At 45.5% G+C, this 11,581-nt stretch overlaps 1 protein-coding gene and 1 pseudogene across 1 annotated transcript in view; both read left to right on the top strand.

Moving 5' to 3' along the window:
• The first annotated feature begins 3,893 nt into the window (after window positions 1–3,893).
• LOC112635389 lies at window positions 3,894–4,476 on the top strand (annotated as a pseudogene).
• Window positions 4,477–8,204: 3,728 nt separating this feature from the next.
• Window positions 8,205–11,581, top strand: part of DUSP16 (dual specificity phosphatase 16) — a 92,429-nt gene continuing 89,052 nt past the window's right edge. The window contains exon 1 of the mRNA XM_025402177.1: window positions 8,205–8,923. The gene's annotated coding sequence lies outside the window, so the exon portion shown is untranslated. The remainder of the gene's footprint in view (window positions 8,924–11,581) is intronic.

Genomic DNA, 11,581 nt, shown 5'->3' with positions numbered 1-11,581 from the left:
CTTCCTGAGTAGCTGGGATTACAGGCATGGGCCACCATGCCCAGCTAATTTTTGTATTTTTAGTAGAGACAGGGTTTTACCATGTTGGCCAGGCTGGTCTCGAACTCCTGACCTCAGATGATCCACCCGCTTTGGTCTCCCAAAGTGCTGGAATTACAGGCGTGAGCCACCGTGCCCAGCGTATGAGCTTCTTTAAACCTCACAGTTCCCTTGATTGCCAACATTTTTTTGCCTCACTTTCCTGTGGTCACATCAACCATTCATAACTACAATTAAATATAGTGAATGAATCCAAAATCTTTGTCTCTTGCCCAGACACTGTCTCTGACCTTTGGACATTGATAAATGCAATAGCTTACTCCTCTTGAGGTTCCATAGGCCCCTTGAACTTGACATGCTTAAAATTCAACTTCTTACCTTTTCTCTCCGCAAACTAAGCAGCACCACCATCCGCTCATTTGCTCAGAAATCTGGGAGTTACCCTTGACACTGCTTTTCCCCTTAACAGCTCATGTCTAATTGTTTGCAAGGTCCTTTTGATTCTAGCTTTTCAACATCTTGTATCTGTCTTCTCATTTCTATTTGATTCTCTAACTCATATAATTGTTTCCTGTCTTGCTTTATGTCTGCCCCACCTAACCATTCTTTATATGGAAAAGTGTGAATCTGATCTTTCTTGTTTAAAAATTTTTCAATGGCTCCTCCATTGCTTGCCTTGAAAAAAGTCCAAATCCTTTGATATTTTAGATGGGGTTTCACTGTGTTGCCCAGCCTGGAGTGCAGTGGCACAATCCCAGCTCACTGCAACCTTGACTTCCTGGGCTCAAGTGATCCTCCTGCCTCAGCCTCCTGAGTAGCTGGGACTACAAGCATATGCCTCCTCACCTGGCTAATTTTTGTTTGTTTGTTTGTTTTTTGAGATGGAGTTTCACTCTTGTTGCCCAGCCTGGAGTGTAATGGCATGATCTTGGCTCACTGCAACTTCTGTCTCCTGGGTTCAAGCAATTCTCCTGTCTCAGCCTCCCGAGTAGCTGGGATTACAGGCATGCGCCACCACGCCCAGTTACTTTTTTGTATTTTTTAGTGGAAGCAGGGTTTCTCTATGTTGGTTAGGCTGGTCTCGAACCCCCGACCTCAGGTGATCCGCCCGCCTCAGTCTCCCAAAGTGCTGAGATTACAGGCATGAGCCACCACACCCGGCCACATCTGGCTAATTTTTTTTTTTAAGTTTTTTTGTAGAGATGAGGTCTGGCTATGTTGCCCAGGCTGTTCTCGAACTCCTAAGCCCAAGTGATCTGCCTGCCTTAGCCTCCCAAAGTGCTGGGATTACAGGTGTGAGCCACTGTGTCCCATTGGCTATGTAACCCTGAGCAAGTTAACTGTAAACTGGGAAGATTAATAGTTATGAGAATTAAATGAGGTAATATTCAATAAATGTTAGCTATTATTATGATGATTAACATCCTCATTCATGACTTTGAAAATAGTACTATCATTTCCTTAAGATAAATTCTTTTTTTTTTTTGAGATGGAGTCTAGCTCTGTCGCCTAGGCTGGAGTGCAGGGGCCCCATCTCAGCTCACTGCAACCCCTGCCCCCCAGGTTCAAGTGATTCTCCTGCCTCAGCCTCTCGGGTAGCTGGGATTACAGGCATCTGCCACAACTCCCGGCTAATTTTTGTATTTTTAGTAGAGACGGGGTTTCACTGTGTTGGCCAGGATGGTCTCGAACTCCTGACCTCGTGATCCACCCGCCCGAGCCTCCCAAAGTGCTGGGATTACAAGCGTGAGCCACCACACCTGGCCAAGATAAATTCATAAAGTAAAATTGTTGGGTATGCATTTTTAAAGACGTTCGTAAGCATATTGCCAAACTGCCCTCCAGAAGAGTAATACCTGTTTATATTCTCACCAGTGGTATTGAGAGTCTGTTTCTCCACACTGTTAACTCAATTGTGGGATTGCCAGTTTTTAAAATAACTGCCAAACTGATAAGTGAAAAGTCGTCTCGTTTTTGTAACTTACTGAGTCTGTTTAACAAATCTGCTGCAGAAGGCTGGGCACGGTGGCTCAGGCCTGTAATCCCAGCACTTTGGGAGGCTGAGACGGGCGGATCACAAGGTCAGGAGATCGAGACCATCCTGGCTAACATGGTGAAACCCTGTCTCTACTAAAAAATACAAAAAACTAGCCGGGCGAGGTGGCAGGTGCCTGTAGTCCCAGTTACTCGGGAGGCTGAGGCAGGAGAATGGCGTGAACCCGGGAGGCGGAGCTTGCAGTGAGCTGAGATCCGGCCACTGCACTCCAGCCTGGGTGACAGAGCAAGACTCCGTCTCAAAACAAAAACAAAAACAAAAACAAAAACAAAAACAAAAACAAAAAACCCCACAAATCTGCCGCAGAAAGATCAGATACAGACTGATAACATAGTGTTGGCCGGGCTGGTCTTGAACCCCCGACCTCAGGTGTCAGCCTGGCCAAAACGGTGAAGCCCCGTCTCTACTAAAAATACAAAAATTACCCAGGTGTGGTGGTGCATGCCTGTAATCCCAGCTACTCAGGAGGCTGAGGCAGGAGAATCGCTTGAACCTGTGAGACCGAGGTTTCAGTGAGCCAAGATCGCACCACTGCACTCCAGCCTGGGCGACAGAGTGAGACTCCATCTCAAAAAAAAAAAAAAAGTTGTTGCTGTTTACTTTGTTTTGATTGTACATCTTAACATTGATGTTTTTCATCTCTTTCAGGACTGAGAACTTACACATTTTTGAACTCCTTTACTTCCCTCTTTCCTTCCAATTCCTTAGGAATGAGCATGCATTTGTGTAATTGAGTTGAATAAAATTTAACACATATTTCCTATTAAACTTTTAAGCTCAATAGTCCAGTTTCTTTGTATACCTTTCCTTGGGGAGCGCAGAGTGCTGTACTGAGTGTTGGTGACCTGTTTTGAATTCCTCTTTAGTCTCTAACCAGCTATACAACCTTGGGCAAGTCATTTAACCTCTCTGGATCTTCATTTTCTTACATGTAATGTAAGTGAGATGGTACCAGGTAAATTCCTAGGTATCTTCTAATTCTCACATCACACAGGTAACATTTTTCTTCCAAGAAGTTCTTTCCTACTCTGTTGTAAATATTGCCCTCCTCCAACATAGTGTCATCTCTTTGAGGCAGAACTTGCTTCTTTCTAGATCTGTAATTTGTTCAGTGTCGTGAACCCTAAGATAACAGTAGCACTACTATCCCAAAAGTATAGCCAAGACTTCAATGTGAAGTAGGTCTTACTCGCTTTTTTTGTGTGTGTGATAAAATCCTTTGAAAATTTGTTGCAGCTGTGCATGGTGGTTCATGCCTGTAACCCCAGCACTTTGGGAGGCTGAAGCAGGAGGACTGTGCTTGATCCCAGGAGTTCAAAACCAGGCTGGGCACCAAAGCAAGACCCCATCTCTACAAAAAGAAAATGTTTTAAAAAATAGCCAGGCATAGTGGTTTGCACCTGTAGTCCTAGCTACTTGGGACGCTGAGGCAGGAGGATTACTTGAGCCCTGGAAGTTGAGACTGCAGTGAGCCATGATTATGTACTTCAGCCTGGGCAGTGGGAGACCCCATCTCATTAAAAATGAAAAGAAAATAAAATCTGTTGAAAGCTAGAGACCCACTCACAGAAAAACATATATAAGCATATATACACATAATTTTAGGGGGCTCTTAGACCCTCTGGAGCCCATCTATATTCTCTCTAGGAATCCACAAATCCTAGGCTAAGAACATTTGACTTCAGAACATTCAAAGGATCCTTGGAGATTAACAAAATTGCCAAAAACACTCAATTCCTATTGGAAAAGGGAGCTGCTAAATTACATTAAGAATATTAAAACTCTTTTTGCTGCTGCAGCTGAAGCCATGTGTGTGCTCAGGCTTCAGAGGAAGTTTGCCTCTAGTGTCTTTTGCTATGGCAAAGAGAAGGTCTGGTTGGCTCACAGAGACCAATGTTAACTCCCATCAGCAAATCCAGAAGCTGATCAAACATGGGCTGATCATCTGCAAGCCCGTGCCTGTCCATTCCCAGGCTCCTTGATGCCAGAAAAACCTTGGCCCAGCGGAAGGGCAGGCACCTGGGCATAGGTAAGCAAGAGGGTACAGCCAATGCCTGAATGCCAGGGAAGGTAACCTGGATGAGGAGAATGAGGATTCTGTGCCAGCTGCCTAGAAGATACTGTGAATCTAAGAAGATTGATTGCCACATGTATTACACTCTGTACCAGAAGGTGAAAGGGACTGTGTTCAAAAACAAGCATATTCTCATGGAATCATCTGCAAGCTGAAGGTAGACAAGTCCCGCAAGAAGCTCCTGGCGGACCAGGCTGAGGCCCACTGGCCTAAGACTAAGGAAGCGTGCAAACTCCATGACGAGTGCCTCCAGGCCAAGGAGGAGATCATCAAGATGTTGTCCAAGGAGGAAGAGACCAAGAAATAAAGCTCCTCCTTTCTTGTCTATACATAGTGGCCTCAGTAATTACATAGACCAATCATTCAAATAAAACAGGCTTTTATCTGCTTGAAAAAACCCCAGCTCTCTAAAACCCAACCTTTAATGCTTACTTACTTGCAAATATCCTCTTCATAAATCAGATCATGTACTAACTGCTTAAATCTTTTAGAATAGAATGTGAACGCCATACACTATAAGGTACTACATAATCTGGCTCCTGCCCAACCTTGTTTTATACCTTTGTGCCCCACTGGCTTCCTTTGGCTCTGGGAACACACCTACTCTCTATAAGTCACTCTGTTTCTGCTGAAGGGTCTTAGAGTGACCTGTTTTCTCTACCCTGACCACTTCCCCTGTTGCCATCCTTAAGGTCTCAGTTCAAATGCCCCTCTTCATTTGAACTTCCCCCACCACCTTCACCCCTACCCTAAGTCATTCACTATCACCTCACCCAGTTTTCTCCCTGTGTAGTCCATCTTGTCACAGTCCAGGCCGTGGTTTTTGTTTATTGACTTACTGTCTTCTCTCTCCGCTCGAATGTTAGTTTCATGAGATAGGGAGCCTTCCCTATCTTATTTATAACCATATTCCCAGAGCTAGGTGCAGTGCCTGGCACATATGGGTAGTAGGCACTCAATCACTGTTTGTCAATGAATAAATTTCAGCCAGGGAGGGATTAAGTAAGACCTTAAGAGGGTCTAAACACTAAGGATTATGGTGCTCCTCCCCCATATTTAATTCTAACTAGCAATTTTGGTGCTCCTTCCCCATATTTAACTCTAACTAAAAACAGTACTAAACCACACACTTACACGTACTGAAGCAAAAATAGCTTCTTTCTAGATTATCTGATTGTAAATCTTGGACTCCCTGCCTTGCTAGTGCCCTAAGTTTATGTGCTCTTCCTCCATCCTGGGGGAATCTAGCACTCAGCCCTCTAGATGTGTTGGACACTGTTTTAGTTTAAAATTGCCTATGACTACAAACAATCTTACTGGGATATTGATGAAAATCATGTTAAATCTATAGATCAATTTGGGAAGAAATAACATCTTTATTGATTCTTCCAATCCATGAATATAGTATGCCATTCCAATTAGTCTTCTTTAATTTCTTTCATCAGCATTTTATAATTTTCAGCACACAGATCTTGTACATGTTTTGTTAGATTTACATGTAAATATTTCACGTTCTTTGGAGCAATTATAAATGGTTCTGTTTTTGTTTCCACATATTTATTGTTAGTATGTAGAAAACCTTTCTCAGTAAAAGAAAGAGAAATGTACTCTTTGGTGAAATAAACTTGTTTAGTGGTTTCTCCTTCACCTGCTGGGCAGGTAACAATCTATTTATCTTAACATTCAAGTACCTCCACAATGTGCCTCTGTATCTCTTAAACTTAACCTCATACCTAATTGCTACATACCGATTTCTACTGCTACTGGAAGGGTTTACTCTTCTCTCACCTGAATACACCTTACTCATCATTCATTCCACATCCTTGTCTTGGTTCATTGCCATTTGCCCTCCGGAATTGTCCCTCCACTGGCTTCTTCACTGCAAACTAAATCTGAATTATCCTTCAAGGATAAGGTCAAAACTCTTTATAAGGTGCCTTCCCTTATAATCCCAGCCTACATTGCTCCTTTTCTCTTTTTTGAGATGGAGTCTCACTCTGTTGCCAGGCTAGAGTCTGGAGTGCAGTGGTATGATCTCGGTTCACCGCAACCTCCGCCTCCCAGGTACAAGTGATTCTCCTGCCTCACCCTCCTGAGTAGCTGGGACTACAGGCGCCCACCACCATGCCCGGCTAATTTTTGTATTTTTAGTAGAGATGGGGCTTCACCATGTTGGCCAGGATGGTCTCGATCTCTTGACCTCGTGATCCACCAGCCTCGGCCTCCCAAAGTGGTGGGATTATAGGCTTAAGCCACCGCGCCGGGCCCCCTGACCCTTTTAACCAATATTGTGCATTACTCAATCATTGATTTCGTTTTTAATGAGCTGTAATCTACGTCTTGTTTCCAGAAATAGATGAAATACCCTGAGAGGCTTCCATGATAGCTATGATGGCACCACATCATACATCACACACACTTAATTGTGTAACTGAGGAAAGGGGAGAAACGTTTCAAGCCATGTCAGTTAAAGTAAGGTTACGGGAACTTTGGCATGCAAAGGGGATACCATTAATTCTCACGAATCTTTCCTTCAGGCAAGATCCATGCTCTGTACCACTAGTAAAAGGACTATCTTCTCTTTCATTCCTAAAAATCCCAACACCTCCAACAAAGGTCTACAGTTAGTAGATTTTTAGGGGTTTCCTGGTAGAGCACAAATAATCCCAGGGAAGCTGCAGTAACACCTCCTGGCCAGCAGAGGACAAGGAGCAGTGGGAGAGAGTTGCTTCGCCTAGCAGAAGTCTTCCAGAGGCCAGAGGCATAGGCTCCAAGTTGCTTCTCCATCTGTGGCCTTCAGGCTTTACCTACTACTGCCAGAGGTGCTAGGGCGCCTCCCATCTTTAAATGGGCTTTTTTCCCTCCTATAAAAGATGGGCCAGAAGTTCCCAGAACCTTACCCCGCAACACTAACCTTCAATGATTACCAATCATAAGGAATGCCCTTTAGTTGCAGGACTTAAAGGCAGAAAAGTAGTAACAGGGGTGTATTATCTTTCTAATCCACCCAAACCTGCTTCTCAGTTCTTTTGCTAGTGGAAAAAAGTGCTTTAGGCAGGGTGCACATGGATATGCCAAACAAACAGTGCCTTTAGGGTCCAGTGTCCCAATCCGGCACATTGCAAACGGAATATTTTAAGAGTTAGATTATCCCTACACATAAATTCTGGCTCATGGAGCAGTCCACTCGCAGGGGGCTTTTCCGTCATTAATCACATCTTTGTTATGTGATATCCACGTGAGTACTCTCAGTAGAAGCAGCTTCATGCTCAAATGCTCAAAGAACATTGGAATAAAGCTCCGATTGTCCTATTCAGTGATTCCAAGTCCTGGTTTGTCACCACCTTAGGTCTCTCGTTTTCCAAAGTGCGTAATATCATCTCAAAACAAAGAGATTTTAATGAATTCACATAATAAAATACACGAGGTACGTGGAGTTAAATCAATAAAGGGTTTTGTACCTCTCAAGAGGCGGTGAACCCCTGGTCTGATTTAAAGATGTTTCAGCGCTGCGTCCTGTAGAAAACATTTTTAAAGAAAATGTAGGCTGCTATCCTTGTATTTGTAAATATAAGTAAAGTAATGTAGGAACATTTATGAGGGGGTTTTCACCATAAACATATAGGTAGCTGAATGCCTGACAACAGTAGTGTGATTTTTCTTGAAGTACCTGTAACTTCTGAGAGATGGCAGAGCCTTGCCTTTTGCATTCGTCAGGCTTTTTACCGAGCGATTGTAATTCTCTCAAATCAGTGTTTGCGTTTTTTGATGTTGGTGAGGCAGCTGGAAACAGCTCAAGGAGGAGGGAAAGGTTCTGGGTCTGGGTGAGGAGAAAACCCTCCGATACCTGTTGGGGCGCAGCACTGGAGGGGGTCGGGGCCGCGAGCCCGGGGGGCGGCGGGCGCGCGGGCGCGGAAGGAGGAGGAGGAGGAGGGGTAGGAGGCCGCGGGGCCGCCTCCTCCGGCAGCTCCGGCTCCTCCCAGCGGCGCCCGCGGAACCTGCCTCAGAGTCGCCGGACTCGGGAAGGGAACATGACCTGACCCCTCCCCGAGCGGCCGGAACGAGGCGCGGAGCCGCGCTCCGGCCTCGGGCGGCCGCGGGATGGGCGGGCGCGCGGCCCCGCCCGGCGCCCACCGCCCTGCCCTCGCCTGTCTCCTCCTTTCCCCGGGGCTCCGCTGAGTTCATTCACTGGGATTGGTTTCAAGTGACGCCATCTCTTTATTTTTAAACCAATGACCTCATCCGCGCTTGAAGTTTCCTGACCAGCGACTCTTTCTCTTTCCCCCAACCCCCCACCCCACCCCCCCGCCTTTCCCCCTCTTTCTATGTATCAGTGTTCGGGGGGCTTTAATCAGTTTTTGAACGATTATTACCACCTCTCCCTCCCCTCAGCCCCCGCTTTCACAACGCGACCCCCCACCTTTACCTCCCTAAGTTCTTCATCTCCTTCGACATTTTTTTTTGAAGGCTGATTGGGGGGGAGGGTGGAAGAGAAAGAGTGAAGAAAAGTTGCGAGCGTCTCCTCTCTTCCTAAGCCTCCCGCCCCCACCCACCCCTCAGAGAAGGAGAAGATAATATAGTGAAAAGAAGAGGAGGAGGAGAGCGACGGGACGGGACGCGAGCGGGAGCGCAGCCGCCCTCTCGGCTCCGCGGCGGCGCCTCGCAAGCCCGGGAGGCGAGGGGGGGCCCGAGGGGAGACGCCGTGACAACTTTCGTTTCCCTCTGAGGGAATTGGGAGGTCGGCGGCCCCAAAAGTAAGTGGCCTTGGCGGGCCGCGCTGGGTGTGCGGGCGGGAGGGTCCGGGGCCCGGGGCGCCTTGCCGCCCGGCCGCATGGACGCTCCGCAGCGCGCCCCGACTCCCGGTGCGGGGAGCCGCGCTCTGGCCCCGCCGGCTCTGCCTTCCCGGGCGTACCGGCCACCCTTTCGGGAGGCGGCGTGGGGGCGACCGCGGCCGGGGGCCGCAGGAGCGTTTGAAGCGCGGGTGTAGGCCTGGCTGGAGGCTGGCCGGAGCGGGAAGGGGGCGTGCGGCTGGGCGCGGGGTCGCAGTGGGTGCGCTCCCGGCCGCTGCGCTGCCAGCGGGCTTGGACCGGGCCCCGCCGAGAGGAGCGGCCGCCGCGGGACGCGGCACCTTCGCGGGCGAAGCTGCTCACTTCCAGGCGCGAGTGTTACACAACACGCCTGCCAAGTGGGGCCCCGGCCTGACTGTTCCCATTATCCCCAATTCGCCTTTGGTGTAATCAGCGAGGCCACCTGGGTGGTGACGGTGCTGCTTTCTTCAACCAGCCAACCAAAAAAGCCCTCAATTTTCGGACAGGGGCTCGGGTCTTGGCGTTGGGGGGCCCGAAGCCTAGTGACTTCTTTATTTACACTAGCTGCAAAACGTGAGAAATAAAAAAGCCCAGGGTCTGTGTATCACGTGTAGTTTCATGTAATGGAACACCACAGAGGGAAATATCTTCAGATGCTGGGTTTATTTCCTAAAGAATACCAGTAATGAACCAGAGAAAATGCAAGTAGATCTGAAAATGAATGGATACTGCAAAATCCTAAAGAAGTTTAGAAAACATCAGCTGCAAGGGTTCTTGGCGTTTTGAAGTCGTGGGTGTCTCAGATTGGAGAAAGCACACCTCTAACCAGCCTGTGATGAATAAGGTGGGGACGAAAAAAGCCTGTTGCATAATCTCATTTGCCGTGGGGTTTGCTGTGCCGTCCCCTTGAACCAAAGGGAAGTGAGTTAAGATGCAGGGTTTTAAAACTCTGTGAAGTTTTTATTTACCCAGTGCTCTGGCTGCCACTTCTGTTTTAAAAGATTATAAGTAAATAATCTGCTCTTTCAAGTGAACCAAACCTATCAAACCTATTTAGAAAATAAACCAGGTATGTTTCTTTCTCTTCTTTCTTTTCCGAGTGTTTGTGTGTGAAATTTACCATCCATGCAAAAGCTTAGGACTAGTGTTTGGGGAACGGAGACTGTCAGAGAAAATGCCTCTTTATGCCACTCACCTTATGGGGCTGATGGAGAGTCCATGTAAAGGACAACCGTTTCCTCAAAGGATTTTCATCTCCATCAAGAAAAGTCTTTTTAAAGTTAAGGTAAAATTGTAAAAGAAGAGATTTCGTACCAATTGAATTAATTACTCTTTAATACTTTTCCTTGAGAATCACATATATTGGTGGATACCACTTGGGAGGCTCGTGGAGTCTATTTGGTGAAGGCAGCAGCTTGGAGAAGTAAAATGAAAAGCAGAATGTATGGCTTTGTGTAGGGATTTTAGTAAAAATGTGAGTAGGCACGGTGAAAGGTTTTTGTGTTTTAAAATTGTGGAATTTACTGAGTTTGAAGACAATGTGGACAGTTGCATTAAAATTTTTTTTAAATTTGGCTAACATTTGCAGTCTTATATAAAAATTTAGGCTGAATAACAGCAGCCCAAGAGTTGGATTTTAGGTAAAATAAGTTTTGCATTTATCAAAATTCTACATGGGGGAAAAAATTAGAAATGAACTTATTTTGAATTTTGTTAATGTGGTGAATAGTGTATTGAAAATAACTCGGTTCAAGTACTATAAATGTACATTCAGATAAAAAAATGTGTAAACTGTGGTAATTATTATTATTATTTTTTAGTATTAACCTCTGCTATATCAGCAACTCAAAGTAAAATATCTCATTTGGCTTGATTATGGTGCCAAATGATCATAGTGCATGATTATGGAGGGGGCTAGGAACAGAACTGCAGAATTATCCAGTTTTGCTCCTTTTTCAATTTAGAATGCCCTGTCCTTTTGTTCAGTTTGGTGATTGTGTGTACCTATAAAATAAAAATAGACATGTAAAATTGGGCGTTGGAGTCTCTTGGGCCAAAAACTTAATGGCAGTGACTGAGAAGGCAGCAAAAGAGGAGATCCTGTTATCCCAGTTATTTTCCTTTTTCCTACACATTTAAAAATTATTTGTGGGACACTTGAGAGTGGCAGTGAGGCTGAGATGGGAGTGGGGAAGAGTAGGTGTGAGAAGGTTGCAGAGTTTAGGTAGGGATCAGGAGAGGCAGGATTTATGTGTAAGTGTGTTTTGATGCTATTTTCTGTAAATGCCTGTACTGGGAATTTAATTTCATACAGTTTTTAGCATATGGGATTAATATATTGGTGAAGCAGACATATATAGCTGTCCAGTATTAACTTTTTTCAATTTTCTACTACTCCTAAAATCCTGCTAAATATAATTTGCTAGAATTACCAGTGTAATAATTTATCCTACAACTCTAAGTTTTCCTAGACAAAAATAGTTTTCTACTTCGTGTTACCTGAACTAAAAATTTCACTGGACGTTCAGTGTTTTTTAGAATGCGTTGCGTTCTCAAGCAAAAGGTACTTTAGTTTGAAGAAGTAAATTAATATAGGGTGAACTC

The sequence above is a fragment of the Theropithecus gelada genome, chromosome 11 (genome assembly GCF_003255815.1).
Source record: "Theropithecus gelada isolate Dixy chromosome 11, Tgel_1.0, whole genome shotgun sequence".
NCBI lineage: Eukaryota > Metazoa > Chordata > Mammalia > Primates > Cercopithecidae > Theropithecus > Theropithecus gelada.
The sequence above is the reverse complement of the archived record's forward strand: the minus strand, read 5'-3'. Positions and strand labels throughout refer to the sequence as shown.